The sequence below is a fragment of the Pinus tabuliformis genome, chromosome 9, assembly GCF_031772625.1.
Source record: "Pinus tabuliformis cultivar Carrire ecotype Pingquan chromosome 9, CPIR1, whole genome shotgun sequence".
NCBI classification, from domain to species: domain Eukaryota; kingdom Viridiplantae; phylum Streptophyta; class Pinopsida; order Pinales; family Pinaceae; genus Pinus; species Pinus tabuliformis.
This window is the reverse complement of record NC_142307.1, coordinates 673,980,367-674,002,891: the sequence shown is the minus strand read 5'-3', so window position 1 is coordinate 674,002,891 and position 22,525 is coordinate 673,980,367. Positions and strand designations below refer to the sequence as shown.

The following is a 22,525-nucleotide window of genomic DNA, read 5'->3' as shown; positions in this document are numbered from 1 at the left end:
AGTGACATGATAAGCATTGTTGTAATAGCTTTGTGCCTATGAAAATTGTTTAATTGGCTTCGTGCCAAGTGAACTCTTAAGGGAGTATACTTGTGGGCTAGCCTAGTACCAACAACCTCGCTCTCGCCCTCGTACTAAGAGGAAGATTGATTTTTTTTCCTCTCAATATGTGTGTGTGTGTGTGTAAAATTTATCTATAATATATATTCAATAGGAGCAAATTCATATAATTTAGCTATTCATCATTTTCACCATAATCTTATGTTTCATAATTGATTCATTTACATGAGGAGCTTATATTTGTAATTAGTATTTTAACATTTCATTGTTAATAACATTAATAAGATATTCATCTTGTAACAAGTCCTTAATTTAAACAATGTCATAACGTTATGCTCACTACATATACGCTACTACTAATTGCATCAACTAACTTTTCCAAGGGTCAATCCTAAATACAAATCATCATATTAGCACTAGCATTGAAAAATTTAAGCAAACTTGAATAAAATAAACTAGATTATTTGATAGAGGTTTTTTAGGATCTATGGAAAAGAGTAAAAAAAATATTTTGTTTATATGAGGGAGGAAGATGGTTACCAAAGGCTTTGTAGGATCTGTGGAAAATAATAAAAAAGTTATTTCATTTATACGTTGGAGGAAAGATGGAATAGTATATAACAGAGGAAGACGAATACTAGAGACTTTATAAGATATTTGGAAAAGAGAAAAAAAATATTTTTTATATATGTTGAGAAAGAAGGAAGGTTTTATGTTGATATAAGTTGTTTCAAAAACTAGGATTTGTGAAATAGTGATATATGTTGTTTAAAAAGCTATGACTTATGGGAAAGAATACAAATTTATTTCTCCTATAAGAGATTTTATAGTAATATAAGTTGTTTAAACCAACATATATCCATCTTAAATTTTCATTTACCAAGAAACAAGAGGGATGAAAACTCATGAGGTGCAAACATTTCCTCAAGTTTTGCACTCTAAAAGATATTTGCATAAGAGATTTGATCCCCTCTTGGTGTGTGATATTCTCTGAATTATTGTTTTGTATTCGAACATGGTAAAGATCAAAGTTTCAAGCTCATTTTGGTTTCCTTAAGTCAAGAGATCCTCATCCCACTCAAATATCTCAATTGGTTTGAACCACCCAATCTCAAGGTAGAGATCAGTGAGAGGTCATGAGTTCAAGTTTAATAGGATCCCTATAGATTAGGAGCATGTGTTGTATTGTGGCAAAACTTACTCTAGACACCATTTACAAAATGGGAGGAAGCACTTCGGGACACTACCCAATAATTTTTCCAAGGAAAAAGAAAGTTGAGATATCCTAGGGAATAATAAGATATGAAACTAACATTCATTTTTCCTTTTCCTTATTTTTCCAAGGAAACAAATTGTAACTTTATTTATCAAGGTAAACAAAATTACATTTTGTATATGCACTCTAGGAGTGCATTGAAGAAGGATCTACCTAGATCCATACTACGACAAAAAATATACAAAAACGTCCCGAAAAATAGTCTTCATCCACAACAAAATAACCCCTATAGGGTACCAGGTAAGGCCATCTTTAATAGATCATCATTGTATGAAAATTTCTAATCAAAGAACCTATGAAGACATCCAAAAAATTTAAACAAAGTAGATAGGATCATATATCAAAAATCCACACAAAATGAGTATATGAGATATTTAATATAGAAGCAAACAAAGAAAATAAACTAAATATGAGCCTTGTGAAGGTCCATATATGGTCGATGATAAAATTGATAGTGTGAATTATCTAATCTTTATTCAATTAACCATAGCACTGTATCCAACTAAAGGCCTTCCTTAGAAAGTCAATATGCCTCATGGTTACATTCCTTAGGGGTCACGAAGCCATAGAAGTCATCCCTCGACAAGCTTGAGAAGGAACCCCATCACTAGCCACAAGATTGAGCGCAGACAATTCAATGACCAGCACCATAGTTGAATAAATCCCACCACCATCCATAGGAGGCGATTCATTGCCACCAAAAGACACAAAAAATTGTGGCATTGCATTTGAAATCCCTAAATCAAGTGAACCCTTCATACTATTACCCATATCGATCGCGACCAGTTCCTTGGCCTTTGGATTGTTGCCCATATCCATATTAGCATCAAACCTCAAATTTTTCTTCACCCCCGCAAAGTTCCACATTCGAATGGGGGATTGCAAAAACGAATGCGTGACCATATTTGTGACAATGCTTACACCAAAATGGAATACCGTCACAATCCAACACTTGAAGCCATTCCACCCATTTGCTAATATCAATAGTCTCATACAGGCTCTTCCATAAATCTAAATACACTATAATACGGGCCAACGACAATTCCTTTAATTCTCGGAAAGAATAGTCAACAATATAAACCACCAAAGAGTTTCCAAGGTCCATGAAACTTTTCTCATTCCACATATTGGTTGCAAGGCCAGCTAGTCTGACCCAAATGGGAACCACATTGAAGTGTTCCCTGCTTGCATCAAAGAGATGGTTCCAGAACTTGAAAGCTATATGAGTCAACTCAATAGCCCAAACCAAACAAGCGATACATTTTGTGTCCTCATGAGAATGAAAAATAATTTGAAACCAACCTTTGGCTATCTAAAATATCTCGGGAGGGGTTTGTATCACTGGAGTACTCTCGACGCATAGCCACTCCTGCAAAGTGACAATATCAAAATTTCCACCCCTAGTATAGCTAACCAAAGCCTTATCCACCAAAAATCCTACTTTATCCATTTCAACGTCAACCCTTAGGCTCAAATGGTAAGAAGAAGATGACTTATAACATTTGAGAACTTTATCCTTCTTCGACTTTGATTGAGAGTCAGATTACTCTTTTGTAGGAGAGTGTGAACCCTCCTCTCTCCCAAGCTCCTAAACCAGGTTATTGCCAACATCTTGAACCTCCGGAGTAAAACCATGACCACCGTTTGCTTGAAAATGCTTTAGCATTCCACTAGAAGTAGAAAAAAATCCCTTAGAAATGTGTTTCGCTTCAGAAATTAGGTCCGCAAATGAAAATGAAACACTATCAACTGAGGAAGGAAAAAATCCTCATCTAGGGCAAAAGATGAAGAGATACCAAACACTTGGTTGAAAAATACCCAAATCCAACATAAACACTGTTAGCGCTCGAATTTGGCCTCAGGCTGAAGAAGACAAAATCCAAGGCAACATCAAACCACTTAGCCTCGTAGCTAGCCCTACGAGGACAGGAGAGGGCTCTCTCCGGGTCTATCTCGGCAAAAGGTTTTTAAAGGGGCTGAGATGACCAATAAAGAATACTGATTTTAGGCTAGTAAATTGATAGGAAAAGGGGTTTTAATGGATGATGGGGTTTTCTGCGCTGCATGGGGCAAAGAAACTGCTTGAACAGAGAAATATAATCAAAAACACAGATTATCCCCTGAGGCAAGGTAGGCAAGAAAGTTTAACATCAAATTAAGATTAAATGGAATGGCAAGACTGCTGAGGAGCTGACAAGGGCATAGAAGATGAATCCTTGTCAAACAGAAGAAAACATTAAATATGAACAAACTTAAAGGCAGAGCATATAAATTATGAATTCTACCTTAACACTTCATTTGTTCAAATGGAAACGATCATGAAATGACATGAACACATAACAGGCTACATATGAAACAAAAGAGGACACAAATGTTAAATCTCATACCACAGGAATCTCAGGGGTCAGAGCTGCATTTTTTAATTAAAATCTCTGTCAAAATCTGTACAATGAAGCTCTGTTCTCTCTTCTCCACCAGCGCTCAGAACTCTCTCTCCCCCTACTCTCTTTTACAAATGATTTTTTAATACATTAAATAAACTATTCTAGGAGAAAACAGATCGACCCAAAAACAGGGGCGCTGTTTCAACTAAAGCCATGAAAATAGAAAAGAATCCTCCATCTGCTCTTAAAGATAGAAAAGCCTTCCATTATTCCAGCGTGAAGACAGAAATAGGCAATCGAACCTTTGAATGCCACTTTGCAAGTGCTCTCAAATTTCTGGAGATATGCTTTGCCACTCTACGGAAATTGCTAAAATATGGGTCAAACTGCCACATATGCTCTTTTAGATGAATCGAATGCCCACATATTGGAACGATTGCCACGTTACTGATATCTTTAATTCATCTGCAGAAGGTTCTATCATAAAACAACGACTTATATATAAACAACTCAATGCGGCCATCAACTATCTGATGCGAATAGACCATTTTCCTGATGTTTTGACATAACTGGCCCTTTCGTAGATTTAAAATATGATGTAATATTGAGTTGCTTTCCAGTGGAGGTCGCTTTCCTCTTCTTTCCTTTGGATACTGACTTGTTCCTTCCCTTTACAGTCTTTTCATGCTGAAATTTATCCACCAGCTCAGGACATGCAGACCTAAGAAGCTTGATGTCTTCATCTGTAGTTATGAATAGAGATCCTTCAAGTGCCTCAACCTCCATTGCACTGTCATCTTCATCTAATTCACCATGAGTTTTCTGAACCTCAGAGACCTTTTTCTTCTGCTGCTGGAATGCTTTAGCCTTCAAGCCTAACCAGTCATCATCACTGGACTCTGAATTTACATATTTCCATTTCAGCACATAAAAGGATCGGGAGTAACGGAATTTAACACGTTCAATGGAATGTGGAGTGTATCTATTATACAAAGTCCAGTTTTTTTCTTGTGCATTCGACCCTGCCTTACTTGCCGCCATATCCCTCAGAAGCAACATAGAGCATAGAGGGAGGATTTTTTGGCGTGTGTATGATCGATGCCAGTACAAATGATGTTCTAAGAAGTCTTCAAGAAGTTCCATTTGAGGGGCTTTCCAAGAACAAAATTCACAAACTTTTGCTGATCAGGAAGGCCTGTGGTTTCTTGACCAAGAAATATATCAACAATTTCTTCATTTGGAAATCCATCAGTGGCACGAATTTTAGAAAAAATCTTTGTTTGCCAGTCCAGGGATTTCTTATGTTCCTTTCTCTTCTTCTCCTGCAGACAGCCTGAACATTCACACTTGAATCCTTGAGATTTTTCTACACACCTTTCTTCATTGTAAAGGGTCTTGCAAGCCTCACAACCAAGCCTCCTATGATCTCCTTTCTTCCCCAAGTGCCCACAATGAGAACAATGGTGCTCTCTTTTAGTGTGCATGTCACCAGGAAGTTCTGGTTCAACACAGTTCAATACTGATGTATCCATCTCTGAAGGTGATGATGCATTCCCCTTGCCTAAATCACGAAGCTTGTTCAGAATCTCATCCTCCTTGAATAAGCGGACTATGCTCACTGCAGTGTTAAGCCCAATTCCTGGTACACTGCGTGCATTATAGTCACAACCTACCAATAATGCCAGGGCTATTAGATGCTTCCTCGTCAAACCAAGAATCATATCAATATCAGATGCCCTATAGCATTCTATAATGGGCTCTTTACAATCTGCTTCCAATATTACTTCTGCACCACAGTTTTGAAGTTCATCTGATTTGTTTCTAATTTAAACTTCATATTGGATAAACTAGACAAGTCTCCATCACTCAGTATAACCTTAGAAGCTTTAACATTAGCAAGACATATGCCAACTAAACCAACATCGGATCCCACCTCAAAACAAGATTTATTAGAAAAAAGTTGTGGATGAGAGAACGAAAACTCAAATAGGAACAAATTTGCTGGCCAAATACAACAGCCTGTGCCTCCTTCGAGCATGTTAAGAGATGACCTCAGAGTCACAGTCATAGTTACCGGTTCTCCGATCTGTTGATTCTCATGCCAAGCTAAAGGGACTAGATGGAAACATGAACAGTATAGTTCTGTAGCATTTCCCTGTGTTTTGAGATAAATCAGAATACTTGCAGTAAGTCAAATATTGTGTATACTGCTCATATAGGACTTCCAACACCTCAATAAGTTGTGATTCTGAACAAATCGAACCATTATAATCATAGATGCAAGCCACAGGTACAGAGATTATATACGATCCTTGGATGCCACAGAGTGCGATGATATGAACCTCAGAAAAGCCATATGCAAAATATAAAGAAGGAAGCTGTAGAACTCCAAGAAAAGAGAGAATTAAAAGTGAGGGTGACAATCCATGAACCAAACCAAGCTGTGAGAGACACCAGACTGCCAGCAATACGCTTCATATTCAAAGGAAATATCTCAGACATTATGACCCATGGAATTCCACCCATGCCCATTGAAAATGTTGCAATATAACCCAAAAGATCAATTAATGATAATTTTCTTGCAAGTAGTAGAAAAGAAGACCCATCAAAATGTCCCTGTATGTAGAATGATCTAATAATGAAGCAGCTTATGCACATTCCTCCTGCAGCAATCATTAGAAGTGGGCGCCTTCCATATTTGTCCATAATCAATGATGAGTGCACCGCCACCTACAGGTCCATTGGTATAAAGAGATTCAAATTCCTGTGTCAAATGAACTGCATGATCCTTCTCAGTGTAAAACTCGGAAGCAACTACATCCATGCCAATAACAACCTTGCCAGTATAGCCTGCTTTCTCAATGGCAATCTTCAATAACTCGAGGCCTTCTTTATTCTCCTTGTGTTCTTGCAGAACTTGCCTCAAAGACATATTACTCACAGAGTCACCACTAACAGGCACAAAATCACCTCGGATCACATTCCGTTGATCAATAAGACGCAGGGCATTCCCAGCGCTAACACAATCATTTGATTCAATAGCTGTGACAATGAAGTTTGTTTGGGATTTCCAGTGAGACCTCTCCAAATAGCTTGTAACTTGCTTTGCCTCTGATTGCTGATGATGTTTTGTTTTCTTTTGTTTGTGCTTTTATCAGAAATAGGAGCTAAGGAAGCTGCTGCCTTTTGAAGAGCTGGAGAATTTGATACATATTCTAAAAAACACATTTAATGATTTCTTCTTCAAAACAGGGTTTTGAAGAAGAATCAATCTCACATTTGACATACAAGACGGGGTCTAACAGACACAACAGGCGAAAAAAACCCACATGAAGGGGGGACCCATGACATTTCATAGAAATACCCCACATTTCGTGAAGCACCACAAACAATCGATAGAGGGGAACAAAACAGAGAGTCTGAGGAATAAATTACCTGAGAACCAAAACCACCTGAAACCATCCCAGAAGAGACCGAAGGTGTCGAAAAACATAATCTAATGTTTCATAATTGATTCATTTACATGAGGAGCTTAGATTTGTAATTAGTATTTTAACATTTCATTACTAATAACATTAATAAGGTATCCATCTTATAAAAAGTTCTTAATTTAAACGGTTTCTTAACCTTACTCTCATTACATATACCCTACTACTAACTGCATTGACTCACTTTTACAAGGGTAGATCCTAAATACAAATCATCATATTAGCACTAGCATTGAAAAATTTAAGCAAACTTGAATAAAATAGACTAACTTATATGATAGAGGTTTTTCTAGGATCTATGGAAAAGAGTAAAAAGTTATTTTGTCTATATGAGGGAGGAAGATGGTTACCAAAGGCTTTGTAAGATCTATGGAAAAGAATAAAAAAGGCATTTCATCTATACGTTAGAGGAAAGATGGAAGATTATATAACAAAAGAAGACGAATACTATAAACTCTATAAGATATTTGGAAAAGAGAAAAAAGTTAGTTTTCTATATGTTGAGAAAGAAAGAAGGAAGATTTTATGTTGATATAAGTTGTTTCAAAAACTAGGATTTGTGAAATAGTGATATATGTTGTTTAAAAATCTATGACATATGGGAAAGAATAAACATTTATTTCTTCTATAAGAGATTTTATATTAATATAATTTGTTTAAACCAACATATATCCATCTTAAATTTTCATTTATCAAACAACCAGAGGGATCAAAACTCATGAGGTGCAAACATTTCCTCGAGTTTTTCACTTTAAAATAGTTTTGCACCTTAAAATAGTTTTGCACCACAAGAGATTTGGTCCCCTATAGGTGCTTGATATTCTCTAAATTATTGTTTTGTATCCGAACATGGTATAGATCAAAGTTTCAAGCTCATTTTGGTTTCTATAAGTCAAGAGATCCTCATCTCACTCAAATTGCTCAATTGGTTTGAACCGCCCAATCTCAGGGTAGAGATCGGTGAGAGGTCGTGAGTTTAAGTTTAATAGAATCCCTGTAGATTAGGAGCATATGTTGTATTTCAGAAAATATTACTATAGACACCATTTACAAAATGGGAGGAAGCACTCCAGGACTCTACCCAATAATGTTTCCATGGAAAAATAAATTTAAGAGATCCTATGGAATAATAAGATATGAAACTAATATTCATTTTTCCTTCTTCTTTTTTTCGAAGGAAAAAAATTGTGACTTTATTTATCAAGATAAACAAAATTACATTTTGTATATGCACTTTAGGAATGCATTCAAGAAGGATCTATCTAGATCCATACTCTGGAAAAACAAATACAAAAACATCTCGACAAAAAGTCTTCATCCACAACAAAATAACCCTTGTAGGGTGCCAGGTAAGATCATCTGTAATAGATCATCATTGTATGCAAATTGCTAATCAAAGAACCTATGAGGACATCCAAAAAGCTTAAACAAAGTAGATAGGTTCATTTATCAAAAATCCATAGAAAATGAGTATATGAGATATGTAATATATAAGTAGACAGAGAAACTAAACTAAATATGAGCCTCGTGAAGGTCTATATATGGTCGATGCTAAAATTGATAGTGTGAATCATTTAATCTTTGTTTAGTTGATAAACATGTGCCCTTTTCGGGATATCTAGCATATTTGGTGGACAATTGTTTGTATCTATCCATGTATCGACACACTCTTTGAATTTTTTGATTGTGAACTTCTCTTAGTAACCTCATGCATCAACTATTTGTGGGGAAGAGGACATCGCTGTTTCAATTGAGGCCATTATTGTCCAAGTTCAAGACACACTAGTTGAATGCATACTGAAAGCAAGAATGCACACTACATAGACCATGAGAAATGCACTTTGAATGCAAGAAATAACACTAAATAAATCGCGAGGAATGCACACACAAATGAGTTTTTTTTTTTGTTTTTTGTTTTTTTGTTTTTGTTTTTGTTGTTGTTGTTATTGTTTTTTTTTTACTTATTGCTTTATTTTTCTATAAATCACTTTTACAAAGAAAATAAAATTATATTAAGTGAATAAAATTGTTTATAAGGTGCTTTAACTTTGCTCCTTTATTCCTATTTTTCCTCAGACACTGAATTAAAAAATTAAAATTTAATATTTAGATATAAGATATAGTTTATTAAAAATAACACTTTTAAAAATAGGGTTGCAAGATTTTGATGGCATGTAAGATGGCCATCACTTCTTTCTCATGGGTAGAATTGACCAAATTTCCATCATGCAATTGGTTATTCATAAATGATAGTAAATGTCCTTTTTGCATTAAAATGGCACCCAAACATTTTTATAGTAAATGTCCTAACTAGGTCACTTGACCTAATCTTAAACTTAAAACCCTAAAAAATATGTACAATATAGAAAAACCCTAAAATAGACCCTGCAAACCCTAGGTGTTATCTCTTTATCTATCCCTTGGCAACATTTAAACCTAATTACTACTAAAATAAGGTCATCCAACCTTACTTATAGGGTTTTAACCAAGAAACTACAAGTTTCAACTATTAAAATTCAAGTTTGATTTTTCTTAGTCCATCACCTTGTTCCCAAACATTCCTGGTGTGCATTTATTTGAGACACAAAAACCTTGCCTTTTACCCTTTGAAATCCATGCAATTTGGAGCATTTTGGAACAACGCAAACATATACGTGAAAAATTAAAAATATTTAGTTGTAGTAATGTTAACTACGAGTGAAAAAATACTCTCCAAGTTTAATCATATTCAATTTGGCCTTGAAATGAAGGTTGGACGTGCATTTTTGTGTATCGTGCCAAAATTGTCTTGTTTCACTAAAATGCATGCCCAGGCTTCATTTATTGGCTAATTTGATTGATTCAAATTGTAGATTGTTTATTTAATGATTTTACACACTTTTGCATTGTTATATCTTTACTTAGACTTCATTTCCAAACAAGAAATAAGAACTAGTCCTATTTGTCTCCATTCTCCTTACCTATTTATCTTCAAACCCTAACTAGGCCACTTGACCTAATCTTAAACTTAAAACCCTAAAAAATATGTACAATATAGAAAAACCCTAAAATAGACCCTGCAAACCCTAGGTGTTAGAAGAAACTACAAGTTTCAACTATTAAAATTCAAGTTTGATTTTTCTTAGTCCATCACCTTGTTCCCAAACATTCTTGGTGTGCATTTATTTGAGGCATAGAAACCCTACCTTTTACCCTTTGAAATCCATGCAATTTGGTGTATTTTTTAAAAACACAAACATATATGTGAAAAAATAAAAATATTTAATTGTATTAATGTTACCTATGAGTAAAAAAATACTCCAAGTTGAATCATTCAATTTGGCCTTGAAATGAAGGTTGGGTGTGCATTTTTTGAAGTAGGCCAAAATTGCCATGTTTCACTAAAATGCATGCCCATGCTTCATTTATTGGCCAATCTGATTTTTTCAAATTGTAGATTGTTTATTTAATGATTTTACACACTTTTGCATTGTTATATATTTTCATAGACTTAATTGTCAAACAAGAAATAAGAACTAGTCATATTTGTCTCCATTCTCCTTATCTATTTATCTTCAAACCCTAACTAGGCAACTGGACCTAATCTTAAACTTAAAATCCTAAAATATATACACAATATAGAAAAACCCTAAAATAGACCCTGTAAACCCTAGGTGTTATCTCTTTATCTATCCCTTAACAACATTTAAACCTAATTACTGCTAAAATAAGGTCATCTAGCCTTTCCTTATAGCATTTCAACCAAGAAACTACAAGTTTCAACTATTAAAATTCAAGTTTGATTTTTCTTAGTCCATCACCTTGTTCCCAAACATTCTTGGTGTGCATTTATTTGAGGGACATAAGCCTTGCCTTTTACCCTCTGAAATCCATGCAAATTGGAGTATTTTTTAAAAACACAAACATATATGAGAAAAATTAAAAATATTTAATTGTATTAATGTTACCTTTGAATAAAAAAGTACTCTCCAAGTTGAATCATTCAATTTGGCCTTGAAATGAAGGTTGGGTGTGCATTTTTGTGAAGCAGGCCAAAATTGCCTTGGCTTCACTAAAATGCATGCCTAGGCTTCACTTGTTGGAAAAATTATATGATCGGTTCAAATTGTATATATTTTATTTAATGATTTTAAACACTTTTGCATTGTCAGGACAGTCTAAGTTTTGCTTCGACATGCCTTATGTGAAAGTTGTGTATAAGTGGGAAACATAGTTATGTAGGATATTTGATAGACATGATGCAAGGTTATAGCATAAGGTTAGGAATTGTCCAATAATGTCCCATTTCAAATTTCATTACCAAGAGTGTAATTAGTTTGGCTTGGGAGTGCATATTTGTTTTGACTGTGATCATTGGCAGATATGATCAATTGTTATTCCGACAAACTTGGATTTCAATGTATAACATTTCCTTTATGAAAATGACTATGTTATGTTGCATAAAATGGTTTTATATTTAGGTTGGAATGATCATTATCGCACAGTCAATTAAGTACAGGTCTTGGTGTGCATTTATTTGAGGCACAAAAACCTTGACTTTAACCCTACGAAATCGATCCAATTTGGCATATTATTACACAACATAAATTTCTATGTGAAAAAATAATGTTAATTATGAGTAAAAAAGTACTCTCAAAGTTGAATTATTCAATTTGGCCTTGAAATGAAGGTTGGGTGTGCATTTTTGTGAAACGGGCCAAAATTTCCTTGCTTCACTAAAATGCACGCCCATACTTCATTTATTGGTCAATCTGATTGATTCAAATTGTAGACTGTTTATTTAATTATTTTACACACTTTTGAATTATTATATGTTTACTTTGACCCTTAAATAATTTTTCTTCAGATTTCATACAACATTCCAAGTTTTGCTTCAACTTGCATTATGTGAAAGTTGTGTATAGGTTTTTCTTCAGCTTTCTCTTGGGCAGAACAATTGTCCTTTTAATTCAGAGCAATAGTTCCAACTCTTCATAATAATGTTCAATCCGGATAGGTTTTGTTATTGCGAGGCTATTCGCAAGATATATGCAAGGGAAAATGATGACTAGTGGTAATGAATCTGAAACTCAATCGTTGTAATCACACTCTCAAAAACTCAACACTATGGTTGTTACACTCTCAAACCTTGTTCACATTGTCAAGAAATAAACAGACATTGTAGAATAAAACCACTTTGTCACACTGCCACTTTTATTCAGAAAAGAAGACAACTCTTGGAAACCATTCTCTCAACAAATGTTGAAACACACATTCAAATGAAATGAACACACCATCAAACTGTAACATGAATTAAATAACTTTCACACTAACAAAGGGATCGATCCAAGACCTATGTTATTACACAATACCATGGTTAGAATTTTGCAATCATTAAAGCATGAACAAGACTAAAAATAACAGTGATACTACACAACACACAAGCTAGTCAACATAAAGGTATGGTGCCACCAATGTTTGAGATTGCATTAATGAAACATACAAAATTATAATGTCTATCTTGTGCGGGCAGAGAGTACACCTCTTTATAATTTCAAATTGCAATGATAAGATCATCATGAGAATCTCTCAATTCTCATGTGATCTAATTTGAGAATACACATTAACAATTTGATAACAATTTCCAAGGTTAGGACAAAGTTGTAACCACTTTTCGAAATTACAATAATTATCAATATAAAATCCTAATTGTTCCAATTGTGATGTCCATAAACTTTTCCTTTGACAATCAAACTATCTTTGAACAATACACTTTCCAAATTTATCTTCATAACTAATTGAAGGAGGTCAACGCATCCAAAATATATCTTCATGTGTAACAACGATGCTTAGCAAGTCCTTGTTCTATCCTTAGCGAGGTAAAACTAGAAAGAGTAATCCTGCAACAACATCTCAACATATGATAAAACCTGTAACAACCCAATTGTCAGTATTATGAGAAAAATAACATGAAATAATAGTTCTCATGCCAAATTACAAGTAGAATTTGATCATAAGGATGGCATATAAAAAGAGACACACCTAGGTTGATAATGGTCATTATAGTGGTAGAGTATGGTCTCGAGAATTAAAAAAAAGGTAAAGAAAAAGTAGGAAAATGAGTGCAAAAAGATGTCAATTTCACGTCCCAACATATCCATCCCACTCTACTTCAACTGTTGGTTCTTGTGTAACAACAACATCTTCAGCAGGTTCTTGTGGAACAATGGTTTGGAATTCTTCATCTTGCTCTCCAACTTGAATTCCAACTGAAATAGTGGTTGGCCTTTCATAACTTGCTTCCTCCAACACTTCCTTACATCCATCACATAATCTAATTAACATTACTTCTGCCACTTCTACCAAGGTTTCTAATCCATTTTGTTTTCTAGACTGAAGCTTCCCTTCAACCATGGTAAGTTGTTTCCTTAAATTCTCATTTTCCTCCTTCAATTTATTAATTTGCTAAACAAGGAGGTCAATTTTAGACTTATTTGGTAAAGATACATCTTCTTGTTCCTTTTTGAGCTCCTCCTCTTTCTATTGTTCCTCAGGTTCCTTTGATTCAGGTGGAACAACATGAACTTCAGGTGTCGAGGTATGTTCTTTTACAAATTCTTCTTCTTTCTCTTCATTTTGTTATCCTCAAACTCATTCGGTTATGTTGTATCAGTACATTCCTCAGATATTGGGGTAGTTGATGGTGTAACAATTACCCGCACTCTCTTCTTAGGTTTCTTTCCACCCAATGGATTCTTCAATTTCCTTGTTTCACCATAGTTTCTACAGGAGTAGATATTTGTAGATGCTTTCTTATATTCCCTAAGCATTTATGTTTCAAGAACCCCTACTTCAATTGATATTGTTCCAGGTGCCCCTATTTCAATAGTCTCTTCCTTAAGCCCTTCTTCCTCAATAGGGCATCCATGATAACTATCCTCAGATTATCCACTAGATATATCCATAGGTTCTTTAGTTCATGCTCTTTTTCCTTCAGTGGATGCACTAGCATATGTTCTTATGGAACTTCATCTCTTAGGGTTTTTGTGATGGGGTCTAGGAGGTGTAACCACTCTTCTTTTTCTAAGAAGTGTAGCTACTCTACTTTTTCTAGGAGGTGTAACTACTCTATATTTTGGTGTTGTTTCAACACTTACCTCATGTTCTTCACTTTCTAGCTTCTTCAATTTCCTCTTTTTCACTGTAGTTTGTATAGGAGTATATTTTTTATACTTCCTTAGATTCCCCAAGAATTTCTATTTCAGGAACCCCTTCTTCATCTGCCATTGTTCGAGGTGCCCCTATTTCAACACTCTTTATCTTAGGCCCTTCTTCCTCAATAGGTCATCCATGATAACTATCCTCAAATTGTCCACTGGATATATCCACGTGTTCTTTAGTGTATGCTCTTTTTCCTTTAGTAGATGTACCAAAAAATGTTCTTATGGAACTCCATCTCTTACCATTTTTGCGACGGGGTCTAGGAGGTGTAACCTTTCTTCTTTGTCTAAGAAGTGTAGCTTCTCTACTTTGTCTAGGAGGTGTAATTTCTTTATCTTCTAGTGTTGTTTCAACACTTACCTCATGTTCTTCACTTTCACTTTCCTTTGTTTTAATGGCTAGTGCATGTGACTTTGCCAATAAACTAGTCACGTGCTTCCCTACTGTTGCAAGGAATGAATTCTGATTAACTTGATGAACACATGGTTAGTTAAGAAACTCTTTGGATGTTTTTCCATATGCACTACCTCTGCCATATGTTGTAAATATTTTAGAAAATAATAGGGAAAATTTATCAGGAGTAAGTTACAAAGATGTGCCAATAATTGAAAATGATAATTGAATACTATCCCAAAATGTCCCTCACTAGTAATGAACTTTTGAATAAAGAAAGCCACATCATCCCCATGGTGAGGAAGGGATGTTCTATCAATACCTCTCCCCCTGCTCCTTACTTCCTCTTCTCGCTACAAAAATGTTGCCTTAGCTGTTGGAACTACTTTTTTCCTAGAAAACGAGTGAGCCCCCGCCTGAAGTAAATCTGTCACCTTGGAAATTATGTATGTAACAATAATTTTGAATACTCTAACCTCTTAATGTTGCTCCTACAGAGCTTGTGTGGATTCCATAGTAATTTGTTCGCTAAAACCCAGCTTCTCAAAGTAGACTAACCACCTTGCCTTCCTAAATATTTATAGGGCTTCTGGATGGTGTAGTAGCGCATCAATGGATTCTACTTCATGACAAACTGTCGCTCCTCCCATTGTTGTTTTAAAGACTATTGCTGCTCATACACTGTTACATGTCGACACTTTGTCAAGACAAACACTTGGGTAGAGAATCTCAGTCGAATGAAATGCCAATGGGTAGGGAACCATTAAGGATACTCTTTCAATGAATTCAAGCTTCCAATCATAAATGTCAACTACTAGGAATTATTCACAAGTAGTCACTTTGATTTTCAGAAATGAAAGTAGGAGTAACAACAACAGTGGGTAATTACTGATATAGGATGAGTGTATTATGCTCCCGTGAGATGGTAATTATTGAATTTGGCTATAGTCATAATGTATTGTACGATACATACCGTACACTCCTCCCCCCAACTTAATTACAAAAGTCGTCCTCAAAATGAGTAACATAAAGAATTCATATCCAATCCCATAATGAGGAGCAAAATATTATGTTATAGAGGAAGCTAAAAAAGAACCTAAAATGGACACTAAAAACAATGTCATAACCAAGAGCAAAATAGGACGTTAGACAAGAAGCTATACATGAAGCTACATCAGGAGCTAAAGAAGAGGCTCATCGTTGTCTGTCTCCGATCGGCGTAAAAAAGCCAAAATTAGCGCCACTTGATAAATAACGCTTATTTTTCAAAAAGGTGGAGAAAAATACACTAAAATAGTTAGTGGAAGCAAAAAAGGGAGCTAAAGAGGAAGCTAATAACAGACATATATTGTAGTGGTGGATGAAACTTTGAATAATGTGGAGTTTGATGTCGTAAGAATCATTTTCAATAGATCTCAATGCATAGTCTCATTTGCACCAGTTGTGTCCACTTTTCTATCGATTGAGGTTGTTTAAAAAGAGTTTGAACAAGAGGACAACATGGTGATCTGGATTCTTATGAGATTGGAGGATCTAAAATAAAAGCAGAAGTGCTTTCTTTGAAAGTTCTTGTAGTGAACAAGGAGCCAAAATGTCTGCCATGAACAACTCCAGTGGAAATTCTAGTGAGATGCTTGATTGGTTAACTTTGTCATATCACAGAACTTGGCAAGCTTCAATTACAATATTCTAGTTTTGCAACTCCTTCCATTTAAAGAAGGTGTTTATTCCTTGTGTAATTATCTGATAAAAATCACTCCAGTTCATGAATTTCACCTCATATGATGCATAGTACAAGCACTAGAAGAAGGATGTGCCAAAACCCTCATCGTTGCTAACATTTAACTTCCTTCTCAATAATTTGTGACATTATTTAAATGGATTACAACAATCTGTAACAAATTTGTGCATATTTTTTTCTGACTTGATGAACTAAATGGAACATGAGGATATCATAATACCTTATACCACTTGTGAGGATTTTCCACAATCATGATTATGGTGAAAGAGGTTGGAGAGATTTTGTTATTTGCAGCTGTGCCATTATTCTCTCACTTCAATAATTTGAAACCATCGAGCAAGCCATGTTATTCGTTCTTCTTCCTCTAGTCGTGACTGTAGTTTACCTTTGCTAGATTTGCAACACCACTTAGCATTAGTATTGCGCTACAAAGAGGTTTATACATAGTTTGTAATTGCCAATGGATTGTCTAGATGAGGCATATTGCATTTATCATTGACGGATCATCCTTTCGAAAATCTGTCACCAAGATTGAAGTTATCATTATATCAAGATAAAATCGACGTGATTTGAGATCAACAATGCTGGAAAAAGGGTGTTCTCTGCATGAGAAAATCGTAACTGAGCCTTCCTCCACAGTTGTTGGAATATTAGGATCATTTTTCATTAGAGTAGCTTGCTCCATTGATTGCACAATCTGATATTTTAACTAGTTGGCGTTTCTTTATTCTTCTTTTGTCAATATTTGGGTTCCAATTTGAGATTTGACAAACTTCACTTTTGTCCTTATCAATGTATGTTTTGCCAATTTGAACTATATTGGCATCATCCTACAAGGTTTAGTTATAGAGGCAATCTCGAGATGAAAATTTATATAGTAATCCATATACACTATGCAATATTGTATACACATCGTTCTCAACCAAAAAGAGGGCAGTGTTTGTAAGATGGATAATCATCGTAGATGCAGAAATAATAGGTAAATAATAGATACCAAAAGCATGAGGACAAAGTAGCTCATTTTCCCAAATGCAAGCCAAAAACAAGTATATCTGCTCGACCTTTGATATATTGTTTTCACTGTGCATGTCCAATATATGAATTATTACGTAATGCTATGTTTTGCACTCTGAAAAATATGAAGGTCATCCCATGTAAATGTTAAACACTAAACACTGGTATATATTGATATTAATGAACTATATTCATATAACTTTGTCCATATATATATATATATATATATATATATATATATATATATATATATATATATATATATATATATATATATATATATATATATATATATATATATATGCATCACTCGAGTATATGCAACGCTCAATTATATTGTATCGAACGCTCAATAGTAAGGCTCCTACGTCGTTCGTATATAAATGCTCTCCATAATCAATCGCATGACCATTATAGTAAGGCTCCTACGCCGTTCGTATATAAATGCTCTCCATAATCAATCGCATGACCATTCTTTGAATAATTAAGCTCCATAATGAATGTTGCATAATATGTATCAACATATCTCCATAATATGTTAATATGCAGTAGATAACACGCTCCATGATACCATTGTAAACAATCAATACCCACCATTGACAACAAAAGGTACCATTAATATGCCCTGCCTCCATTAACACAACTAATCAAACTCTTGGCATTATTTGATACCATTGTAAATAACCCATACACACTATTGTAAACAACAAAAGGCACCATTAATAAATAATAAGTTGTTCTCCAAATGTATTAGTGTTGCTCCAAATGGAAAATGTATTTAACACTCATACCAAATGAGGTTCAAAATAAGGCTTAGAAGTCAAATTAATAATGTTGGTTTACGTTGATTTAATAACGTTGCACGCTGCAATGTAATAAGCCTTATAATATCAAAGAAATAACGTTACAACGATCACATTGGCATATGTTGCATGTTGAATGGAAAATTATGAATGTTGCACTCTTATAATATCAAGGCAATAACGCCTCTAACAACGTTGGGATAACCTTCTCCATTAATGCTGCTCCAATAACGTTACCATAACTTTCTCCAATAAGGCTACTCCAATAATGCTCGCATGAAAGAGTAAGGCGATCAACTTTTGAGATCCAATCTCTTAGTCAATACTCATATGTGGAATGTTGCAAACATTTAACATTGCACTACAATGCAAGCATTAACGTTGCCAATCAATTTATAGCATTTTCATATCATTATAGGATTTTGAATTTGTTTCATTGGGCATAGGATGTAAAGGCATTGGATATAACACAAATATATATTCTTTTGTAACGCCATAATGCATATTACACAATCGAATCATCTGTGCACAACAAACATTAATATATCAATAATTATTCAGTGCATAGGCTTTGCATGCGTTAGATTTTTAACCTAATTCTCTGTCACATCTACTCGTTTTGCTTCTATTTGATGTAGGAGCATTCAACTTAGAAACTTCATTGTATTTTAGTAGACATAGGGGGTCTTGTGTTTTCAAGGAAGTTGGTTTCCTGAGTATTAAATTAATGTATTAAGGTTTTGAGTGATTTTAATGATAGAAACTAGAATAAGGATTAATTAGATATTGTGAGGCATCTTTGTAAATGTTCTCGAATGTAGGAGAACACGAGTGATGATGAGTGATTAGTGAGGATTGAGAGATTTTGAAATATTGTAAATTCTAGATTAGGAATTGGTTTCATGATTTTGGGGATTAAAGAGAATCCTTAGGATTTAGTTAAGTTGTTGAAATCCTCAAGGGATCATTGAGATATTTTCGGAATTGATGAACAGATTAAGGATCTGAACCAGGAAATGGGTTACAAAACCTTTTGTATAAATGTAAGCCTAAAAGGCATAGAAGAGGGTTGACTAGTTAGAGAGTTACTAGTTAGTTAGTTAGAGAGTTTGACTGTAAGCCTACGGGCAGGAAAGGGAAAAGGCCACTGATTAGAAAATCAAACCACAGAGAGAGACTCATTATGTAATTATTTGTTTATATATACACAAAGACTTCGATTCCTGAGTGTGTGATGTGTGTTGATTGATGGAATTATAGATTGTGTGTGAATTAGAGTAATTCTGCATAGTATATGTATGCAGGTGGAATTAAGCAAAACACAAAGAAGAAGTGGAGGATGAAGGATCGTGATCTGATCGTTTGAATCCATTTGAAGGATCAAAGTTGAAGCTTAGGAGTGACAGTGTTTAAGAGTACGCGGAAGTAAGTTTAGGAGGAAGTTGTGTTGCAGAACAACCAAAGACCAGAAACCCTGGAGAACACCTAATACACAGAAGAACAGAGAGAGGACAGTGCACAGAGGAGGAGTACAACAATCAAAAGTGATTGAACAAGTTCAGAAGGGATAAACGCACAAAGGAAAATATAGGCGAGTCGGGTGAATAGACCAGAACACTGAGAAATCGCATAAAGACGAAGGAAAGGAAAGGCATGAAGAAATGAAGTAACCGTGCACAGGAACCATTGGATCAGTCAGATCAACGGACGAGATTGTGTGAGATGAATGGCAGAGATCTTATCGTGCAAAATAAAGTCAAGAAGTGAAGGGATCAGATTAAGCCACGTGTTAGCTGAATAGTGGCACGGTCTTCATAGGCGGTAAGTAGTTTCTCGCGCGGGCTCAAGGCTGTAAATGGTATTTCTGAATTCTACGCGATTAGCCTTAGGGGTTGACATGTAGCACACGGTGGGAAGAGAAAACCACTTTTCTCGTGTGCTCTCGGTCTAATATTGATCGTGCATGTAATCTGCGCGAGATTACGCGATCACCGTTGGATTGAGGTAGGAGGAATAAACAGTGGAGATTTAATGCGCTAAGGAGTCAGTCTGAAGAAGTGAGCGGACGACGCGATAACCGTCGGATCGAGGAGACAGATCAATGGTGTGGATTGAACGTGATAAAGGGAGCATCGGTATACGTGCAAAGGTCCGTGGAATGGTGGAAAGGTAAGGTTTAAGTTGGTTTATGGAATATTTCTATTATAGGAGAGTTATAATAGAAATGAGTGGAATAATGTATTATGGGTTAAGTTGAGTTTAACCAAAGTCTAAAGACCGTGGTATGGTTAATATGCACAGGTGATTACCGAAGGGTTAAGTTATAAGGATTAAGAATTAATCAGAGGTCTATTAAAGTTTAAGACTTTGGATAGTTAATTAAACGTTTCCATATAGAGTTTAATTAAGAACATTAAACCTTGGTTATAGAGGGTTTTCACCATGGATCAAGTGATTAATCTTGGGACACAGTGTGACATGCAATTTTATTTGCATACTGTGGGGAAAGATCCGGCTTTGCTGCATCACTATTATGTAGTCTTTCCTATCAACTCTGTTCCTGTGAACCTTGCTGTCAATTATTCCTTACCTGCATCTTCGTTGTCATGACTGTTACAACTTAAGATTCTTCATACTAGTTGAATGCAAGTTCGATTCATTTGAATTGTGTTTATGAATACTCATTCTTTTTGTTGCTAAATTATTTTTGACCCATTATCTCTAGGTTGGTCATTCCTTTTCTGCGTGTAGAATTGACTTGTTTGCATATAGTCTATATGTCGTATAGTACTGTCGGGTTTATCTCTGCATAGAAGGTTTCCTTTTTATGATTGATCTGCAAATATCCTGAGTTTATCTACCTTATAATTCAATTTATTGCATTTATTATGGTCCTCATGTTACCTTGGTTATGATCGTGAGGTTTTTGGTAGTGATTAGAAAATTCAACTATGTTCTCATCCTCTTCGACCTCTTTTGACACCTCATTGACCATTTTCTCCACAAAATCAGTCCATTCTCCCCCTTTCAATGTTCTAGTCTTCTCATCATCCATCATTTCCTTTTAATATGTATACTACGCTATCCTTTATATCAATTTCTAAGAAATACAGGTCCTTAGGGATGAAGTGTTGGCTTTCACTCACATAGCTTTCAACTCCATTTACAGCCAGAATAAAGTAAATATATGGGACAAATTGTGAGGTTTCTGTCATGAAATAATGTAGAATGTGATAAGAAAAAGGAAAGTCTTCCTTATAGAGACTTCACCACAATGACATTTGATACATTTAACTGAATATAATTTGGAACCGTATCTGAGGTATCAAAATTCAACTCTTTAGAAGGTGACGTATTCAGGTTAATACATTGTCGATGCCAAAATAATATCATCGTTGCAATCATCTACAAAATATTGCTTTTGTGTTAGATGTCTCAGATGTTCCATGGGAAACCCTATGGTTTTCATTATTTTTTATATTCACCAATTTTGGGGGATTTAGAACAATCACTCCAGTCTTGCTTGAAAATGCATTCATTACAAGGAAAAGACCTTATAGCAAAGGTTATAATAGAGGTTTTTAGTGTTATAAAATTGGCAAAAATTGTCAAAAAAACATCTGCTAAAACATCAATTTGGGATAACAGAGGTTTTAATGGAACTTCATTACAACTAAAAAAATACGGGCGACCAAAGGTTCTAGTGAATGTGTGTTTCTCGGTATGCTGCATACATAAAAGCATTGGGTACGATACATAACTAAAAACACGGAGGCGTTGAATGCGAAGAATATCGTTGTGTAATATATATTGCACTGGTGCTAAGAGATACAAAAGCCCCGGGGTGTTCTTCTAAGGAATGACACTGGGGCATGCAAAAAATAATTGTTGTGCCAGTGCCTTTTTTAAACTTGCAGCGCTGATGCGTATCGTTACTACAAAGGTCCCAGTACGTTAGTTATAAAAAATGATCGATGTTGTTAATTTCCTTAGAGCACTAGGCTGGAAATAATATTTTGTAGGACCAAGAAGTTAGTTATATGAAAGCATTGGTGCATTAAGAAATTACAATGCAATGGGCCGTTAATCTCAAATAGGACCAATGTTTGAAGCTATAAATGCATCATTGCTCTCGTTTTCTTAAAAGGCACTGAGCATGAAAAACT

General features: G+C 35.0%; 1 pseudogene; it reads right to left on the bottom strand.

The window, feature by feature from the left end:
• Window positions 1-4,242: 4,242 nt before the first annotated feature.
• Window positions 4,243-21,414, bottom strand: LOC149150455 (flap endonuclease GEN-like 1; annotated as a pseudogene).
• Window positions 21,415-22,525: the final 1,111 nt, after the last annotated feature.